Below are 22,254 nucleotides of genomic sequence, written 5' to 3' on the forward strand. Positions count from 1 at the left end.
TAGAATTGGACACTCATTCATGGTTATTTCTATCACTTTAATCTGTTTTCCCTAACCTGCTACTCTCATGAGTTGAAAGATGATCTAAAATACTATGAGAGTGAATAAAAAGTAATGAAGTTGATAGTGATAACTCTTGACTTCTGCCCAGACCACTCCTTGGTTTCCCAACTATCTAAGTGTAGGGTGAAGTCCCCACTACGCCCACAGTGAGTACGTTTATTCCATAGACACCCCTCCAAGTCCCACTACCCACTTTTGTTATAAGTCAGCTGCTTCAAATCTGAGACTAGGAGAGCTGAATGTTGTAAAGAAATTTGGTGTAAATGTGGCAAAGGCACATGACACCCTCCTAGCTGAAAACTATTGTGAAAAATCTACCAAATACTAGAGACTTTTCAAATTTTGAGATATTAAAATGTGTAACGCTGGTTGATGAACATTCACCAGTACTTTGCCACAATGAAACAAGTGTCAGTGTCTAGCCTGCTATGTCTATGGCCTCCCATCTCTTTTAGGCTCTATTCCATTCAAAATTACAGCTATGGGGCCTCCCTGGTGGCACAGTCGTTGAGCGCTGGGTTGCGAAGCTGCCCGCAGCCTCAGCAGAGCCAGTTCGATCCCTGGCCACTGGGCGAGGGTCCCACATTGCGCGCAGACCTCTCTTGCCACCCACTGCGCCCCTCAGCAGTGTACTTCGTCAGTCTGCCTATTGTGTTCCCCGCTCTGGCTCTGGTGAATTCTCTCACCCTCCCGCGCTTCTGACTGTACCCAGTGCTTGTATAAATAAATAAATATTTTTTTTTAAAAAAGAAAGAAAAGAAATAGTGGGGAATAAGTTCCTGTTATTTTTTATTTTTTTTTTATAAAGCCATGCTGCAAAATTTGCACATATCACCCCCATTCACATCCCATTATCCAGAAGCTACCCACTTGGCTACAAAACATGGACTCTGCTTGACATCAGGAGACCCCTGAAATGACTACTTTTTTTTTTTTTTTGCTATGGGGCAAGAATGAATGAATTTGGGAGGATGAGAGGTGGAAGGCAACTGTCAGTCTTTAGTGTAAAAGCAAAGATTTCTTTCAAAACCCCCAAATTAATAATATTTGAAATTATTGCTACACATAGATATGTTAAACAATAAAACCGTGGGCTGATAGTTCATAGCAACATGAGATGTGATTTATAAAATTGCTTTATAAATAAATAACAAGCATAATGTCCAGGAGATCTTGAATACCCAAAAGAATGACTTTTGAGAAACTTATTTAGGGATACCCAGAGAGGGCCTGACGTGGTCCCAACCCATTGTAATGTGTCACAAATTTTAGGGACACATATATGTATGTATAGGTATATTAAATTTTCACTTCTTTCTTTTGAGATGTTCTCTCATGATTGCCAAACATGGCAAAAAACTTGGGTACGAGTTAAAATTCAAAATAAAAGTATAATACTTCATTTTTGTACTGATTAAACATGTAACTAAATTTGTAGATGACTATGTTTTTTAATCTTTAAAACTATGCCTATTCCTCTGTATTTCCTTCTCTAAAGTTAACATTCTTTATAATGTCTTACATACTTCTCTGTATATTCTGCTTTTCATAGTCATATATTAGTTTCATTTGTTTTATGAATTGAGTCTTCATTTTAAATGAACTCATTTACTGTATTATGGATTCTTTTTCTAATCCAGTAAAATGTTAAAAAAATAGAAGATTTGCTCAAATGGAAATTCTATACAATTGCAGACTTTCATTTACCTAGTTGGTAGTGTTAATTGTATCAGCATGATTTTTATTATCAAAAATATAGCTTTTAAAAAATACAGCTTTTAGTAGCTCTCTAATGAAGTATCTGCTTTTTAGAATAGATAAATCATATATTTTATTTAAGTACTAACTCTTCCTTGCTTTGGAAAATTTAAAAAGATTAATGTAGTATGAATACTTCCTGGCATTCAGGCATAGTTCTTTAATGTTTTGAGGGAGTTTTATTAAGAAGAGGCCCTGAAACACCTGCTATAAGTAGAATGACTATCCACCTGATGTTGATATAACAGAAATTTTGCTTTGTAAGGTGACAGATACCCCCACAGACAAGCTACTTTATTCTCAGAAAATGTGATCAGACATTTTATTAACTCAAGCTTGAGTATAAAGGCTTCATATTAGATTAAATGTTACTCAGTTAAGCAACTGAACAATGATCTTATCCAAATGATTAAATAGCTATGAAAAGCACAAGAAAAACCTAAAAAAAGAGAAAATTTCCTCTACTTATCAAGACTCCATATGTTATATTTGTGAGTTCCATAATGAAGAAAATTGAATATATAAACAGATACATATACAGTTTTTTCAATAATGAGAAAACCATATATTGCAATAATGATTTCTCTATTAAAGGAAGGAAAACTACTTACATACTTATGCTGAAAATAGTTTTTAAAACTCTGAGAATTGCCTGAAAATATTTCTTAATCCAAAAGAGAGCATTATAGTTATTATAAAACTATACATTTTACTACTACAACATTTAGAAGTAAAGGGTTAGATAACCAGAACAAGTAGTTCAGCATATAAATGGAAGAAATAAACAACCCATAAGTCAGACACAATTAGGCATTTATTTCACTGTAAAGGAAATATGAATGGACCAATCTTTAGAAAATATTTTCTAAACTTAGAAAAAAGTTTATTAGTGATATGCAAATCAGTGATAAATTAAAATTAAAAGTGAGCTTTTTAGAAAGTATCTGTGGGGTTGTGAAGCGAGAGAATTATATAGTCATGGTCAGAGAATTATCAAGTTCACTCCAAGTTTTCTTTTAAGATTTCTAGAGACTCTGTAGGGAACACACTTGGTAAGTCATCTGCTATGTGTTTCTGATATATTTTGAAAGCAGGCAAGAGAGTATATGCTGCTTGACATCATTTTTTTTTTAATTAAAGATTATTTATTTATACAAGCACTGGGTAGTCAGAAGCGCGGGAGGGTGAGAGAATTCACCAGGGCCAGAGCGGAGAGGAGAACAGGCAAACTGACAAAGTACACTGCTGAGAGGAGCAACAGGCGAGACAGGAGAGGTCTGCTGCGCCATGTGGATATCTCGCCCGCCGGCCAGGATCGAACCCGTGCTGCAGAGACTGTGGGCAGCTTCGCAACCCAGCGTTCAACCGCTGTGCCACCGGGGTGGCCCTGACATCATTTTTTTTTTAACCTCACTAACCTTGTCTTTTTAACGTAATTGTCCAGAACAGGCACATGTCACATAAAATAATAATTTGTAGTCATTGATTCAGGTTTGGATTTTGAAAGAAGACTGGCTAAAATGCCTAGAAAAGTTCAACATCAAACACATGAATATAAACCCTTAAGGAATTCTTCTTAAACATGTACATTGGAAGCATAACATTATTCAATATGACATCTTTTATAATCTAATGAAACTTGTGGTAGATGTCCTGTAGAGTATCTCCTATAGTTTCTTTCAAGTGCTTTATGGTTTCATTTTTTATATCAAAATCTTTAATCCATTTAAATTTTTGTGTATGGTGTTAAATACGGGGCTTGCTTTATTTTTTTACATGTGGCTATTTATGTTTCCAGTACTATTTACTAAAAAGTCTCTCGTGGGCCTCCCCTGGTGGTGCAGGCAGTTGAGCTGTGCTGTGAAGCTGTCCACAGCCTTTGCAGCGCCAGTTTGATCCCGGCCACCAGCGAGAGTCCCACATGGCTCAGCAGACCTCTCCTGTCTCGCCCGCTGCTCCCCTCAGGAGTGTATTTCATCAGTCTGCCTGTTCTGTTTCTCTCTACTCTTTCTGGATGAATTTGCTTAGTATTTGTATCAATTTCTTTGCTTATTCTTTTGCGGATGTCTATTCTGGATTTTTGGTTACTGGTTATCATAGGAGCTTTATTTGAAATCCTTTGTTTTAAATTGTTTATGAACCGGTGTCTGCTCTCTGATATTTGTCCACACTGGGTCTATCCATCTCTATACAATGTGTGTGGAGAGGGCACAAAGGCCACAAAGGCCTTTGCTGCTCTTCCCTTGCCTCTGCTACCTCCTCTGCAAGCTTGGACTGTATGTGAGCCTTGGGTTTAGCTTCCAGGGGGATATGTGAGTTCACTGATGTCCATCTTTCTGATGTAGAGCTTTTTATAGTGTCATTTGGACTGGCTCCACATGACTTTTCTTTGATTTCTTCTGGAATGGTGGAGAGGAGAGAGCTTTCAGCAGCCATGCAACCGCAATTGCAGTTTGCCCAATTTCATGGGTCATGGATCTGCCAAGCTTGCACTGACCCAGGTCAGGAAAATTCCTCAAAGGAATTTTGCAATGTTCTGGGTTTCCCTAGGCTTTACATTGGATGTGAATTCCCAGCCCAGGTATGCACCCCTCAACTCCTCCTTTAATTTTTCCCCCAGAGGCCACCAAACTTAGTTTTTGAACTCCCTGGGGATGTCCTGAAGTAGTAGATCTGGTTCAAAGTGTCTGGATTTTTCTAGAAGCACTTCAGTGTTTTTTTTTTTTTCCTTATAATTTTTCTGCCATGTTCTGTGTAGGTGGAGTCAAACATTGTGTCTTCATAACTAAGATTCTCTTCAACACATAAAGGTTGACTTGATTCTATAAAATACATCAATAAAAGAAAAAAGTCATATTTTTCTGTTCTTGTTTTAATGTTCACATTTCATAGTCAGATTATGAAATATTTACAAAAAGAGGACAGAAAAGACACTTTCAGAAACATAAAATTCTATTAAAAGATATGCAGAGGGCAAGTCCTTTTTGTGGACAATTAGGTATTGGTAGTCAGAATATGAAATGACTTTCAGATGTACTGGGTAATTAAAACATTTCAGTAACTGTGAGATTTGTTAATATTTCTGGTAGAATGTGGTTTTGATTGATTTAATCTTCACAGTGTTGTGGGTGTATAGTCTAGTTAGAAATAGTCTTTGGCTAGCTCGAATAGCAGCAGATGTACTATTTGCATAAGTAGGATGTTATATGTGGGCTAGTATTTTTGGCTGCCTTTAGATTTATGACACTAATTCATATTTTGCACAGACAGAAGAAAACATGACAATGTGAAAAAAGGAGTTAATCAATTTCCCTTTAGAAATTAGTTAGAATGACTCTGATTTAAATTTGCATATATGTGAATCTGATTACTTCATTTATGGATGTATATGAAACAGTGCATTTTTCAGTCATTTTATGATGTCTCATTGTAATGGTAGCAATTGAGCTAGAGGCGCATGCAGGCAAATAGAAGAACACATTAGTTATTTAACAAATAAATATGTATTCTAAGTTTGGTGATGAAAGGGATATTTGCAACACTGAATATACATTCTATTATTGGCTTATATTTCCAGAAAAGAATACATTCTTTGCTTATGTAAAAATCAGAATCTTCAATAAGTAGTCAATGTTTACAGGAAAAAATGGAATTTATACTGTGCAATACATTGTGACATATTATTTGGGAATCTTCTGTTTCTTATAAAGTTTTCTTTATTTTGCATAATATATTTAAAATTTTAGTGATTGCTAATTGAATTTTCCTATGGTTTTAGATACTATGTGATATGTAATAGATACTACTTTAAAGAATTCTATTTGAAATTCATCTTAACTATATCATGATAGCTTATAATTTTCATAATATATTTCTCCCTAAAAAAATGAATGTTAATTGTCAATGTGTACATGATCACGTTAGTAGATTTGCATATATGGTGGCAAGATGTGTTTTAGTTGGGGCCTCCCTGGTGGCACAGGGATCAAAGTTTCAGCTTTATATAGCTAGCACAGCTACTGCTCCACAAGTTTGATCCCCAGCCAGGAGACTGACCCATATGGTGCAGCAGACCTCTCCTGTCTGGCCCGCTGCTACCCTCAGCAGTGTATGTCAGTCAGTCTGCCTGTTCTGTTCCCCACTCTGTCTCTGGTGAATCCTCTTGTTCCCCTGACCCCCCCAACCCCATACCTTTGGCCTATATCCCAGTTCTTGTATACATACATAAATAAAATGAATCTTTTAAAAAATTGTAATAGCTAAATATCTTGTTTTTCTAACTGGTTTCCTAAGTAGCAATAGTGGAAAATAAATAGAAATAAAACTTCAACCAAATTATATTTGAAACCATATATATTTTTCTTAGAACAGGTTGGCAATAGTTGATATTATCTAAAACATAACTTAAAGATACGAGGCAATTTATATCAGCACAAGTTTTCATTTTAAATCTACTTTTAAACCCTATCTAAGCCATCTGGGGAGAAATTCCTTCAGGGAAAATAAGAGCACTGTGCTTCATGCTTCTATTTGCTACCATTAGCCGGCATTGCAGACTTGTTAATCACATCTGTTCTTCAACATTATCTGACCATATGTTCATACAGATGAAGCATTAACACTCATTGATTGCACAGTTCCATTAATCTCTATCACCCTTGTCACAGATAAATTCTCTCCAGTGATACACTTAAATACTATAGTTTTTTTCATTGATCATATTTTTAGCCCATGATGTATCTTGACTTTACCATTTCCAACCTTTCTCTTGTCCTCTGAAGACTCATTACATGGTGACCAAACTAAAATCTGTCATGCAGCTTCAGCTTCTTCACATCATGCCCCAAATTTCCTTACAGGCAGAAATCTTGCTCCTTTTAAAGAGCATTCATTTGTTGCAGAGTTTAGCTCCTCCCCATTCTCCCTGGCCTTTGTTCAAACTCCAGCATCATTTGTGTAACATCAAAATGTTAACCCTCAATGATCTTTTTCTATTTTCATTCTTGTTAATCACATTCTAGTTGTTAGCTACCCACATGGCGCAGCAGACCTCTCCTGCCTTGCCCGCTGCTCCCCTCAGCAGTGTATTTCAGTCAGTCTGCCTGTTCTGCTACCCACTCTCTCTCTGGTGAATCGTCTCACTCCCCCATACCTCTGGCCTGTACCCCAGTTCTTGTATGCATAAACACTTTTATTAAGTGTTTGGTACCAGGATAAACTTAATGTCATTTTATTTACTCTACTTTTTCTTCCCTTTTCCTCCTCTTCCCCACCTCCATGCACACAATTGTCATTCACATATGAATAAACTTGAAATTCAGCATTTGGGCCTCCCTCGTGGCACAAGGGGTTAAGGTGCAACCTAAGAAGCTGTCTGCAGCCTCTGCAGCACAAATTTGATCCCTGGCGATCGAGCTACCCACATGGTGCAGCAGACCTCTCCTGACTTGGCCACTGTTCCCCTCAGTGGTGTATTTCAGTCAGTCTGCCTGTTCTGCTCCCCACTCTGTCTTTGGTGAATCTGCTCACCCCCCACATCTCTGGCCTATACCCCAGCTCTTGTATGCATAAACAAATAAATCTTTAAAAACATATTAAAAATATATCTACTATATGACCCGGCAATTCCACTCCTAGATATCCACCCTAAAAATGCAAAAACACGAATGTAAAAAGATACTAATGTAAAAAGTACTGCCTCTTATGCTTATGGCATACTATTTAAAACAGCCATATTATGGGAAAACAACCTATGTACCTAAAGACATTAGGAAGATGTGGTATATATGCCATGGGATACCCCTCAACTATAAAAAGAGATGAACTCTGGCCACGTATGACAACATGGATGGAACTAGGTGCAATGAGGCTGAGTAAAATAAGTTAGGAGAAAGACAAATACCAAATGGTGTCACCTATATGTGGCCTATAGAGAAGCAAAACAAGGGTTTAGAGAAAACCAAACCAATAACAAACCCTCGAGATCTGACTATAGACTTGAGGCTACCCAGGAGGAAGAAGATGGGAAGAGAAAAGTGTGGTTTAGTCTTAATTCCAAACCACACTTTGCTCTTCCCATGTTCTTCCCCCTCGGTAGCCTCAAGTCTATGCTTGTATCTGGTCTTTTTGACATGGGTGATTTTCACAGGTGTGAGGTAGTATCTCCTTGTGGTTTTGATTTGCATATCCCTGATATTAAGCAATGATGAACACTGTTTGCCAGATGCCCATTAGCCATCTGTATGTCTTTTTTAGAGAAAGGTGTATTTAGCTCTTTTGTCCATTTTTGTGTGGGTTATTTGTTTCCTTTTAGTTGAGTTGTAGGAGTTATTTGTAGATCTTGGATATTAGCCCTTTGTTGAATACATGTGGTACAAATATTTTCTCTTATTCAGTAGGGCATCTTTTTGTTTTTAGTGATAATTTCTTTTGCAGTGCAGGAGCTTTCACATTTAGTCCCAGTTGTTTAGATCTGCTTTTGTCTCTCTGGCTGTTGTTGGAGGTAAATTTACAGAGATAGGTCTTGTTTACTTTTACAAAATGTGTCAACTTGGCCACCTCCAAACAATTTTCTCAAATTCCTCATTTGATTTAATCTTGTAGAAAATGTAATTTATACCTTGTTTACAGTACTATAATATTGGTTATATCAGATTTGATATTGACCCCCAGAAAAATTGGAAGATAGAACTGTTCATTTTTTTATGTTCATATTGTTGCTTCATATACAATTACAATAATAACCATTTTTGTGTGCCTACAGTATTGTTTTTCTAAATGATTAAGTTATTTTATGTAATCTTTAAAATATCCTTGTGAAGTTAACAGTATAATTATGCCGTCTTAGAGCTGATGAAAGAGAAATGGGTGAAACATGAAAGTTGTTGAACATTGTACAGTGTTTGTACTATGGAGCTAGCCTCTGATTCCAGATGGTTTTAATCTTAATTCCTATACTCCTGAAAAGTTCATTACAATACTTTATAGCCAAATGTTTTCTACCTTTAATTTCATAGATTACGTTTGCGTTGGTGAACTGGAGTATGTGTATATGGAAGCCTTTGTGCCAGATATATTGAGCAAATATAATTAAATCAGACGCTGTGCTAGGAAATCAATATATAATAGTGAACTGTTAGGAAGATATTATTTTGCAAGAGTTGAGTCTAGTGGTGATGTTACATAGTGAGACGAGCAATTACAATAGAGAGTGATTAGAGGGAAACAGGATAGCTTTTTTAATTATTTAGAATTATTTAATAGGAATGAAAAGATGCTAACAATTCCTAGGGAAAATTGATGTTTATGCTAAAAACCGAATGATAAGATGAAAAGTAGAAAAATCAATGTGGGGTGGGTTAAAAAAAAAGAGTTTGAAACAGAAAGAATAACTGTGGGACAGAAATCAAAGGAAATAAAAGCCATAATATGCCTTGAAAATTGAATAAAATTAGCGTGACTGGAACAGAGATAATTGATTAGACTTGTGATGAGAAGGGAGAAAAAGAAAGATTTGAATGTACAAATGTTGGAGAATGAGATAGATTTTAAGCTGTAATAGTGAGAGATGTAATCATAGGTTTCATCATTTTGTGTTTTTTAAATACATATAACACGGAACTAACCATTTTTAAGTGTACACTCAGAGGCATTAAATACATTCATATTGTGTTCTCACCACCACCACCCACAGAGCTCTATTCATCATGCAAAACTGAAATTGTGTACTCATCAAACATTAACTCTCCATTCCCCACTCGCCCGGTCCCTGGTAATCACCCATCTACTTTCTGTCTCTGTGAATTTGACTCCTCAAGTTAGGCAGTCATATGACTATAGTTATATGAAGCTCATATAAAGGGAATCACCTATTTGTCTTCTTTGTGACTGGCTTATTTCACTTAGATTAAACTCTTCAACAGTCATCCTTATTTAGCATGTGTCAGAATCTTCTCCCTCTCTGTGGCTAAATAAACTCATTGTGTATATATGTCACATTTTGTTTATCCACTTATTCATTGAATGATATTTGGATTGCTGTCACTTCTTGTGAATAATGAATAATGCTGCAATGAATGTAGGTTTGTATAAATATCACTTCATCCCAGGCTTTCAGTTCTTTTGGTTATATACCCAAAAGTGTAATTCTGGATCACATGAAAATTATACTTTTAAATTTTTAAGGAACTGCCATACTGTTTTTCCATAGCAGATGTGTCATTTTATATCCTCCCCAACAATGTACTGGGTTTCTACATCCTCAATAATGTCTGTTATTTTCTGGTTTTCTTTTTTCTTTCTTGTTTGTTTCTTTTGTGTTAACCATCATAATGGATATGAAGTGAACAACATCATCCTTTATAAATTTGGACTCCTAACTCAAACTAGAGTGGTAAAACTGCCTTATAAATTTAATTTTTGACAAAACAAATCACATGTTAGAACTGTATGTCTGGGAAATGACACTCCTACTAACATTCTATTGATTGGTTGGTTAAGTCAACCACCATAAGAGCCTGGAGCAATTCCCCAAGGTCTAAGTTAGATGTTATTCAAAGAGCAGAGAGAAGCAAACTTTAAAAAATTTAAACAAGCAAAATTTAAAAAATATGTATTCATTGTTCTACACATGCTGAGAAAATATAAAGGGGTTTTGGCAATAACTAATTTCTCTTTTATAAATCTATTCATTACTCCTTTTCTTGGAATAGACTCTTTGAACTAAAATCCAATATTAAAATTGTTTTTAATATGAACGTTCATTTGTTCTGTACATTACATTTAAGTCTAAAATTGAAAAAAAAATAGTGAGTGCCGCCTTTCTGCTAACAACTCAGAGTATATTTTTTAAATTATACACACAAATTAAAAAATTCAATGCAAAAAGTGTTGAGAGTGAAAATCTGATGGTGGAATTTGAATGTGTGAAAGGAATGAAAAATTCTTTCTCTCAGCAGGGGTGAATAGGTGTTTGAAAGGAAAATGAATAAAATTAGGAGTTTATTCTGTAAAGTTACAAGTGTCTAGAAAGCAATGTAATTATGAATGGATAGTAGCATTTTGGGAGAATGGTGAGAAACATCTCCAGAATATTGTAGAATGAAACTGAGGTTGGGTTATAAATTAAAGGTTTGATGGGTATAGTATGTCTAACATTCAGGAAAATGATTAAATATTTAAAGACAAAACTGTTTACATCTTTGAAAAGTAACATGGTGGCATCTTGTAGACTTTCATGCTCTGTAACTATAATTTTATTAATATCACTAACAAAATATATAATATATTATAAATATATGCACATTAACTGTTTACAAAATCAATTCTGTATCATATGGAATGTTTATGTGCTTATGTCTCAGAATCTGGCTGCATATATTCTAAGTTTTATGAAAGTTCAATATATCTCAGCTTACTTACTGTATGACTGTGTCTACATTTCTGTCTTTCATATTGTCTCTTACTTTCTCTGTTCTAACCAAGGTTATTGACATAAGTGATGAAATGATAGAATCACCAAATAACATCCTCATTGAACATTTCAGGATTCCATTGTGGGTTGGGGAGGCAGGGGGAAATTACCACACATGTGAGTTTATCACAGGGACTAGATTTTATTATTACATAAAAAAATGAAGGCAGGTATTTGTGACACCTTGTCTTAGGAAGCAACACAAAAAGCAAATATAGCAAAGAAAAAACTAACAGCAACAACAAAGCACTAAGTCCCAAAGCCCCAGGATTTTGTCTATTAAGGAAATTCAAGATCACATGAAGAACCTACATTTTGAAATTCCTTTGTTAACAGAATTTGGTGTTATGTCCTCCCACTACCATTATATTACCATTCAGTGTGACATAATGTCAAGTAATGGGAGATACGTTGACACTAGTTTTAATTTGAACTTTTTTAAGTGTGCCTTCAGTAAAAGGAAATGATTATTGTTCTTTTTGTCATATGTTCACACACAGGCATAGATGCTATGCACCTTTGCACACTTGAGAGAGAGATGTATATTGCTTGTTATCTCTTTTCATATGTTTTTATACAAAAGAATGAGCCATGAAAAGAATTTGCATAAATTTATTAATGGCATCCTCTCAGGCATAATGCAACAGCCATTTTATTTTCCTTCAACTTTGCATTAACTAAAGCAAATACATTATTTTGAAAATATTTCTAGCAAGTTTGCATTGCATGACAATGTTGCTGAGAGAAGTTTCCTCATCATCCAACTCAAATATACTTGCAAATACGTTCATTTTCATATAGTGCTTGACTATAAATAGCTTTATAGACTGCATAATGTTTTCCTGTAACTTCCTAAAGCTACATTCATTTAATTTTTTCAAAAAAATCTGTGTTTCATTCTGGGTAGTGCTATGTCAAGTACTTTAATATTTATTTTTATTTTTTGCATGTGTTTTTCCCCATTAATCCCTGTAGTATATTTTCATAGTCAGTACAGATTTTTCAGTTTTCACCAATAGAAGCTTGTCTTGAATATATCTGTCTCTAGGTAACTTTTGGATCACATGAAATACCTTTGTAATAATTTGTATTGTAATTTACACTAATTGTTACATGTGTGGTACTTTGGATCAATTTTAACTTTTAATTTCCTCATGATGAATTTTATTTTCCTACTTTTTTTTTTTTTTTGGACATCTAGTAGTTTTTATTTTTTTTTAAAGCATGCTAGATATAATGAAACTGACCTGTTAGGAACTGTATATTTTTGGATTCCTATGAATATTTTTTGAGTTTTTAAAATAATATTAGGGCATACCGTTACATTGTAGAAATTATGTGATATTTTTGAGTCTTGCTTTTAATATTTGCTTGATAAGATTAGAACCTTGTTTTGCTGAGGACTTAGTACTCCCACTTTTAAGGCATGAGCCTGCTGAGAGTACTCAGGAGGTTAGTGTTTCACTAACCATGAGGTTTTCATGCCTACTAAATAATAAAACCCAGTCAGGTCTTCTGGATATGTTCCTCCTCCTCAAGGAGGGATGTTTAGAAATGTTGAAACTTCTTGGCTGAAAGAACAAAAGAACAGGGAAATAATTCTTCAATGAGGACTGCTGGTTCTCTCTAATTTAAAAAAAAAAATTCTTTTCTTTTACCTACAATTCATTTTAGAGGGATATTTTGAATCTTAAACACTTTCAGTAATAGTTTTTTAATCACTTCAAAGCAGAAAATTCTCTGCTTGCCTTTTATTTTTCCTTATCTTGAGATGCATATGTTCCTGATGTAAATATTTTAAAACTGCAAGTGTTTATCTTACCCATCAAAAGTAAAAATTCTTATCTTTTTATAAGTAATAAGGTTGTGATATCTGAGGAGCATTATGAAGCAAGTCTAAGTAGGTGATAGAGGATAAATTGCACTGTCATACTATGTGATTAAATTTAAGATAAACTTATTTCCTGATTTCTTATGTGTTAGTTGTGAAGAGAATATTTGCTTTTCTTCTTACATTATATTTTGTTGCTGTTGTTTAAAAAGTGTTATAAAAGTCACAGTTTTTTATTACTTCATCTCTGCATGGTATTTAAAAGCAATTTTTTAAAAAAGTTTCATGCTCTGAAATAATTTTTATGTGTTATTTCCTATATCGAGGAGATATGCAGAGTAACTCCCTTAACTCTGTTTTTCATAGAATCAAGAGGAGGGCTTACCCCAAATCCCAGCTTCTCCTCACTAACTAGTTCTCAAAACAACTGAAGTCAAGAACACAGCTTGACTGTGCAGACTTGGATATGATATATATATATATATATATATATATATATGTGATTTCCTTTTCCCATACAAAGGAAAGAGCTGAGGATGAAATTCTGTGTCAGGAACAAAACTTCAGCGTATACTTGACCCACCTAGCTTGACATGCCTTCCCACAGGGGAACTAGAAGAAGAGAAATATATTAATGTGCTGTCCTGTTCATTATTATCAAGTGCAAAAAATGACGCTGTTAGGTTCAGGCGAAGTCATTTCTTGTTATCACGCCCTTTGAGTTCAGTCTTTATTTTTATGACCGCATTACCTTAGCAATACATTATGATGAGAAGAAATAATTGTTCTCTGTCAATCATTCAGAAAAATGGTTTGGAGTATGCCTAGTATATTGTTCATGCTAATTATTCATAGTTTTGTTGTTACCCATTTTTTTTTATAGAGGCATGTTTTATTTATTTTATTTGTTTGTTTGTTTATTTATACATGCACTGGGTACAGTCAGAAGCGCGGGAGGGTGAGAGAATTCACCAGAGTCAGGATGCAGAACAGGCAGAAGGACTGAAGTACACTGCTGAGGGGAGCAGCGGGCGGCAGGAGAGGTCTGCGTGCCATGCGGGACCCTCCTGCAGTGGCCGGGCGCAGCCGGGGATCGAACCGGCGCCGCAGAGGCTGCAGGCAGCTTCGCAACCCAGCGCTCAACCGCTGAGCCACCGGGGAGGCCCATTACCCAATTTTTATCATATTTATAAGCAATTGGCATGCAATCATTTCATTCCAGATCTTTGAATTTTTATTCTGATTTTAGAACTAGGAATTTTTTTCTTGACTATGCAAAACATTCTAAAGGTAAAGATGTATCAAATATTCAAAATTGTATATGACACAAATGCAATTACATTTCTTGTTGCATGCATGTTACTTGAGCACAATAGTAGCTCCAAACTTTAAATAGCTAATTTAAATAGCTAATTTAAATAGATAATTTTAAATAGATAATTTAAATATAGAAACACAAAATAAGGAGTATATAAAGGGGAAAATGAAAGTCTTGTATTTAATAAGAAGGACTGTAATGAACTATGCAGATCATTTTGACATATACATTGTCAAAAATAGCTACAACACTAAAATAATTATTCATTCTTTTTAATTCTAGAAAATATTTTTAAAATCCTATACATATTTTGATTCAACTATAAAATTTAAAGGATTTTTTACTGAATCATGTAGCTACTATGCAGATGTTTCAATAATGCCTCAAAGTCTGAGATACAGGGCTCCGAATCCATCAGATTCAGCCTATCTTACCCCATCTTACACCTTCTTTCCCACCCTGTCCCGGGGGTCTGCTTCTACACTGTCTTGTACTGTATCCAATTTTCACCTTTTTCTTTCATAAAATCCAGAGGAAATTGTTCCTTTGCTAAAATCACAATGATTTTGTGTGTGTGTGCACACATGTGCATGTGTTTCTCTATTTTTTTAAGATTTATTTATGCATACGAAAACTGGGGTACAGGCCAGAGGTGAGGGGGTTGAAAGGATTCACCAGAGACAGAGTGGGGAACAGAACGGGCAGATTGACTGAAGTACACTGCTGAGGGGAGCAGCAGGAGAGAGAGGAGAGGTCTGCTATGCCATGTGGGTAGCTCCCTGGCAGACCCGAGATCGAACTTGTGCTGCAGAGGCTGCAAATAGCTTCATGGATTGCATCTTAACCCCTTGCACCACCAGGGAGGCCCTAGTTTCTCTACTTCCATATGGATAATGGTATGTTAAATACTGAACATGAAAGATGATAATAAATATGAAAATGTGAGAACTCAGAGTAAAAATGTACAGTTATTTCTGTAGTTTGTGTCAACTGAGAACAGAATAAATGGTAAGTTGTTCATGATAGTTGGGGTTTTCCTGGAAAAAATACTAATTTTTAAAAATAGGGCCTCCTCAGTGGCGCAGCGGTTGAGCGCTGAGTTGCAAAGCTGCCAACAGCTTCTGCAGCACCGGTTCGATCCCCGGAGGCTCCCCGGCCACCAGAGGAGGGTCCCACATGGCGCACAGACCTCTCCTGCCGCCCGCTGCTCCCCTCAGCAGTGTACTTCGTCACTCTGCCTGCTCTGCTCCCCGCTCTGGCTCTGGTGAATTCTCTCACCCTCCCGCGCTTCTGACTGTACCCAGTGCATGTATAAATAAATAATCTTTAAAAAAAAAGGTTTTTAAAAATAGCTCATTTAAATGTTCATTCTCTAATTTTATGACTTTGAAAATGAAAAAAAAAAGTAATATTTTGAAAGGGAAAACAGAAGTTTAACTAAGTCAAAATAAAATATGCATTTACGAATTTCTTATGTCAGAGCACTGTATTAAAGATTTTAAAGTCAAAGCGTATGTGTGTCACTGCACATTTTTCTTCTTTGCTTTCATCATCTTATGAAACCTCAAAACAAATGATCGGAATAAACACTTTCACGTGCTTATTCCAAATCATAGTTGATCTTTTTTTCTCTGCTTACCCAGCATTGGAAAATACCTATATTATCCTATTCATTTTTAAAGAAATCAATGTTTCCAGATTGGCCACTTGTTGTAAGTGGAAAAAATTTGCAAAATCATCAAAGGAAGAAATCACTAAGGAATACATCTTTCATTATTCATAACATTTAGAATTTTAGGCACAAAATATTCATCTTAGCATTTCTATCTTGCGCTATCGATTTCTTAATGCAAAATCTAACTTATTTTAGGAGTTCTATAAAGACTAAAGCTGTATTGTCATAACAGTATTTATTTTCATTGAATACTTGTCACTGTGTGGTTTTGCAAGCACTTAAGTGTATGCAGTATAAACATTTAAGCTCAGAATGTGCATTATTTTCCCATTGCTTCCAAGTTACTTCAGGTTATAAGCTGCTTTTGGTTTCTTGAGCTATTCTGCTGAGACCTTCATTTCCTTGCTGAATGCCAGCAGGGTGGCAAGAGGTAGCCAGACCCCCTGGGCTATTTTGGACCACCTACTATGCTACCATATCACTGGGTCAAATCAGTAGCAGTGTAAGTGCATTTTGCATGCCTAATATCTGACTTCTTGCCACATCTTCTTCCACCTTTAACTAGGGAAAATTATCTGCTTTTAAGGTCTCCTGTCATAAGACTGAACCATCTTGATGATTTAGGAATTCAATTTTAAGAAAGATAACCTTAATTACAAGTGCTATTTGCCTTTGTATATAACATATTCACACATTGTAGGGATTAGAGCTTGAGATCTTTGAATGGACATTTTTTTGTGTGTGTGTGCAGAAGAACTGGGGTGTAGACCAGAGGTGCAAGGAGTGAGAGGATTCACCAGAGACGGAGTAGGGAGCAGAATAGGTGGGTTTACTGAAATGCACTGCTGAGGGGAGCAGCTGGCAAGACAGGAGAGGTCTGCCATGCCCTGTGGGTCAGCTCTCTGGCCAAGATTGAACTCATGCTGTGGTGGCCCCTGATAGCTTGATAGCACTTTCCTTAAACCTTGCACCACCCGGGAGGCCCCAAAGAACATATTTCGAAAAGTTAATAGCAACATTCTTAGATGTCTTAACAGCAGTGTTAAAAATCTCATGACCCATTTTGCCTGGAACACTTTCTGCTGCATTAAGATACAAATTTTTTTCAAGTTCATTTTGTCTTATTTATTTATATGACAAATTTATTTATAGCACATAATGTTATATTAATATGAACTAAAGTAGCCAGCAATTTAACATCAATGCAGAATAATACCCACCTCAACTCTTTGTTTAGAGAATATATTTTTTCATTATGTTTCAGTTAATATTTGTGAAAATGTATTTGTGTGTGTGTGTCAGCTTATAAATCCTTTGAAGATTCATAGTCTATTTATAATTTATCTTAAGTCCATGAATATTTAGTTAAAAATTAAAAGAGCCAAATAAACTACCAGTGAATTTGATGTTAAATTTATATAGAATAGTTTTTTTTTATATAAAAGTTGTATCATATTACTATTTTGAATAGACTGTAAATCAAAATCTGTGTAGCAGGTTATTTCTTTAAATAATAGTAGCTTCAAACTTTGCCACTATTTCATACTGCTGTCATGTTAGAAAAAGAGATTGAGATTTGTATCAACATTTTCTCTTCCTAATACTTTTATGTGAGACAGTATGATATGATCACTAAAGCTTATGACAATTTTTGATAATCGAAACAACCAATAAAAAAGTTTTCTATTTGATAAACTCAATTTTCCAAGGATGAGCTAAAATATTATGATATCAATTATAGAAATATAAATTCTGATGGACAGCACATGGACTTAAAATCCCCTTCTTATAAATAAGAGAAATACATACATTCCATTAATACCCTGTGGTTTAATTACCACTGTCCTGATAATTTTTATACATTTGCTAATAGAGTTACATTCTGTTGGAACAAGGCCAATCTTTGGTTATGAAAGTAAATTAAAATCCAATATAACTCCATGAGTTATATTTTCAAACTTAGTGTTGCATATTTTCTTAGAAACACTTTGAAAATATTAAAGACTGAGACAAATCCAAAGGAGTATTTTTAGGTCATATGAACATAATGCATAGTAATTTTAAGAACATTTTAATTTATAATAACCAATTTTTTTATTTTTGCTTTTCATAAATATGTAGTCAAAGCAGACATCCTGAATGTTGAAAGGCAGTGTACTAGCAATGACTTCTATACATACCAGCTTTTCCCAAAGGCATCGCAAGCTTGTCTTTTTATAATCCTGGCATGTATTAGTTTTTCCAAACATGGCTGATTGGAGAAGAGAAGAAAATGAAAGAGCAGTTTTTCACTTATCAAACCCATATCAGTAGGTTTGTGTTTGTACAAGAGATTGCAAATCCATGCACATAACTACCAGATTTAGCTTTTAGATTTCAAGTTGTATGTGAATGTGTTCATACCGTTGGGGAGACTTAATTCTCATTTTGGGATATACAGATTTCCTCTTGTGTCTTCAGTCATTTTCTATGCACCACAGGCCTGGCATCACACAAGACTGCAGATGTTTTTGCTTTTTCCCGTAGCAGTTTTGATCAAACTGTGACTTCACCTCATCACTGAGGGAAGGGTGCTTTAAAAAAAAAAAAAAATCAAGGCCTCCATAGCAATGAAGCAAGGTATTTTTTCAGTCCCTTCTGTCTTTCTCCTACTGTGCCCCATTGTCCAGTCAAACAGGGCCAGTACATCTCCCCCAAAGCACACATGGGGCATTGTGTCATCTGCTTTACCTGCATGCATTTGACCTGCACCTACCCTGGGATTGACAGTCCTTCATTTCTAACAATCAGAATCCACCCTGATGATTTTCAATATTTAAATATCATTTCCTTCTCAAATTTTCCCTTTAAATTACTCTTTCACATTGAAGTCCCTAAAACTTGTATGTCAGCCTTTCTGGTGGCATTTAATCTCCTTTAACTTGTTTTGAATCATGCTTTTAGTACATTTTGTATTGTAGATGTTTATTAACATGTATTGTGAGATTTTGGGGCCTACCAAAAATGGTAGGTATGAAATGGAGTTTAAAGATTTGTAAAATCTATTGCTGTTAAGATAATTCTCTTTTTAGTTGTGAATTATGGTCATTCTTTTTATATCTAGTCATGAAAAGAGAACACACATTTCTCTAGGTGCATGCTAATGGCTGAAAAATAATTGGTTTTCATACCACAAACACGATTGCCCTACATTCACAGGAAAATTATTAAGTCGAGATTTCATAAACCAGACGATAACCAGAATCAAAGAGATGGCTGTTAAACTAAAACCATCATTATAAACATTTTCACATCTAGTTCATTTCTCTTCTTCTTTTGTACTAAAATGAAAATAAGTAAAATGTTGCAGTCTCTCAGATGCAGACACATTTGCCAGGCCTTTCTCTCCTGTCCTGCATGCTGTCAGGAACGTTACTTCTACAATGAATGTGGACTCTTCACTTTGGAGCTTCTGCTTAATGCACACTGTGCCTTTGGGTGAATACAAAAATAGGACCCCTACGTGAAAGGACAAAAAAAGAGGCCACTTTGGGATGGAAAAGTTAGAAAATGGTGCTTTCTAACATGCTGTCTGACAGAAACTCTCATAGCTTGGCACAGGGAGGATCAGCTCAATTGGTACCTTTGCTGATTCTTCTTGTGCAGGCTACCACCTGGGCAATTATACACATCAGTCCTGCCTCATGTGACTCTGCTTTTCTAACCCTATTGTTCTTCAGTTTTTTCTTGGAATACATTCCTCATTATTATTAGAATAGTTTTGTTTCCAATCCCTAAGCTATCACTCTAATGGACAGATTTGTTTTGCTTGTTTCATTGCAAGACTATATAATTCTCAGATATCTCTGATGAGTCCAAATTAATTTCTGCTTCATCATTCCTTCAGTTTTATTCTCAATTTGCTTCCCTTTATTTCCCTGCCTGTTAGTGCACTCTCTTTATTTCACCCTTTCTTTCTTTCAGCACATGTCCTACTCTCAAAATTATTTTCACTTTTTAACCATGTACATGAAAATACTTTTTAAACCAAGTCCATTTATCACATTTCTATATGTTATTAGTATCTCCAAGCACTCTAGGGGCCTGTGGCTTGTTTGTGTGACTTTCAAATTCTCTCCATTGAGAGCTTAGTGGGGCATGTATGATGGATTTCTTACTGATTTTCAAGCTGAGAGGACTGTTTTTCTTTCCCCAAATTAATTCCCTAGATCTCTGCTGTCCAATGCAGAAGTTACTAGCAGCATGAAATATTTAAATTAATATAAATGTATTAATTTGAAATGTAGTTTCTCAGTTATACTGCCATCATTTCAAGTGCTCAGGACCACACAGATAGAGAACACACACATCATTGCAAAAAGTTTTGTCGGACACCTCTGCCCTGGTATTTAATTTAAAATCTTTTTTTGAAGATTTATTTATTTATGCATACAAGAACTGGGGTACAGGCCAGAGGTGCAGGGGGAGTGAGAGGACCCACCAGAGACAGAGTGGGGAGCAGAACAGGTGGATCTACTGAAGTACACTGCTGAGGGGAGCAGTGGGCAAGACAGGAGAGATCTGCTGCACCATGTGGATAGCTTACTGGCAGGCCAAGGATGGAACTCGTGCTGCAGAGGTTGTGGATAGCTTCACAATAGTGCTGTGCTTAACCCTTGTGCCAACAGGGAGGCCCTAATTTAAAAACTTACATGTGTTTTCAAGTGTAGATTTTATTACAGCTCTCAGGCAGTGTTGTTTTTAGGGCCTTTGCAGTTGTGAGCATGCATGATTCATAAGGTGTCTGATGAATCAATCTTTAGATAATGATTTACTGTTTCCTATAGAAGTGAGTTCATTATTTGTTCACCACCTCCCAGGAGAAAGGTTATACCAATTTCTCTGATCTGATATCAATATGACTTCTCATAAAAGCAAGTAACATCTTTATAACTTAGCAATTATGAAAGCTCGTAGTTAATTTGTGTTCAGAGACCAAGGGAGAAAACATTGGATGCAAATCACATTCAAAAGCTTGACCTGAGGTCAATGAAATTTGTATTTTTGTACTTTTGTGTAAATGTGCTAGAGTCGCTCAAATGCATATACTGGGATATACCATGTACAAACACAACAAATGCAGACCATGAAAAGTTAATTTATATCATTATTATAAGTTAAGTAAATTTGATAAGCTTAGATATATCCTATGTATTGTTGCTAAACATTTACAGAGAAGTTTCACATAAATTTTCTATTTTATGCTTATGGAAGTTTGTGATAATTTTACTTTTGGTTGCCTATGGAAGTTGAGGTTCATATGGCAATATGGGATAGTCAAACAGGACTTGTTTGAAAGTCCAGATGCTGTCTACTATTTTAATGATAACCATTTCCTTTAATATCTTTCATTATTTTATTCACTTAAATTACTCTTGGATGTAAGAAAAACACATATATTAAAGAATGTTTCTTGCATACTATAGTATATTTGTTAAGACAATGAGAAAATAATTTGCCTAGTTTATTGCTCCTAAAGCTAAGAGTCAAACAATTTTTCATCATAGAATTTTCTATGAATTTATGCATTGATCATGTATTCAAGATACAACTAAAAATTCATTGTTTTCTATGTATTAATCTACAGTTTAGACATTAAAAAAAGATGAATTGCTACCACTCATCCTATTGAGGTCTTTCTCAATAAAGGAAATGACATTTACCAAGATGTAAATCATTGGAATAAAAACGTTAATACCATGCTATGAACAAAGTATATCTGAGTAGAAAATAGTGTAATGATCATATAGAAAGTTTTTCTTGAAGGATCAATCAACATACTCTCTCCAACTTCGACACTGAAGTTCAGGTGGATAGTGTAGGAGAATAGCTCATCATGAAATTATTCTAACATTCATAACTGCAAATATATTATAAAAAAGTGAAGTTCTAAAGTTAGTACCTTAAAATAAAGCATTTAGATAGAGGGTGATGAGAAATGACACTAATTTATGACATTAATTCATGAAATTTCTCAAATGAAAGCTCAGAAAAGCCTGTTAGCACAAAACCCTTGCAGAATTGAGAATTTCGTATAGGAGAATGATTTGACAATATTGGCTTTTTAGATATATTATTCTAGCAATCTATTTTGAAAG

The 22,254-nt window shown here is 35.2% G+C and overlaps 1 protein-coding gene across 7 annotated transcripts in view; it reads left to right on the plus strand.

Annotated features, from left to right (window-relative positions):
• Positions 1 to 22,254, plus strand: part of LOC119243609 (uncharacterized) — a 782,255-nt gene that overhangs the window by 632,077 nt on the left and 127,924 nt on the right. The window lies entirely within an intron of this gene.

Source organism: Talpa occidentalis, unplaced genomic scaffold (assembly GCF_014898055.3).
Source record: "Talpa occidentalis isolate TD23 unplaced genomic scaffold, MPIMG_talOcc4v2.1 talOcc4.13, whole genome shotgun sequence".
Classification (NCBI taxonomy): domain Eukaryota; kingdom Metazoa; phylum Chordata; class Mammalia; order Eulipotyphla; family Talpidae; genus Talpa; species Talpa occidentalis.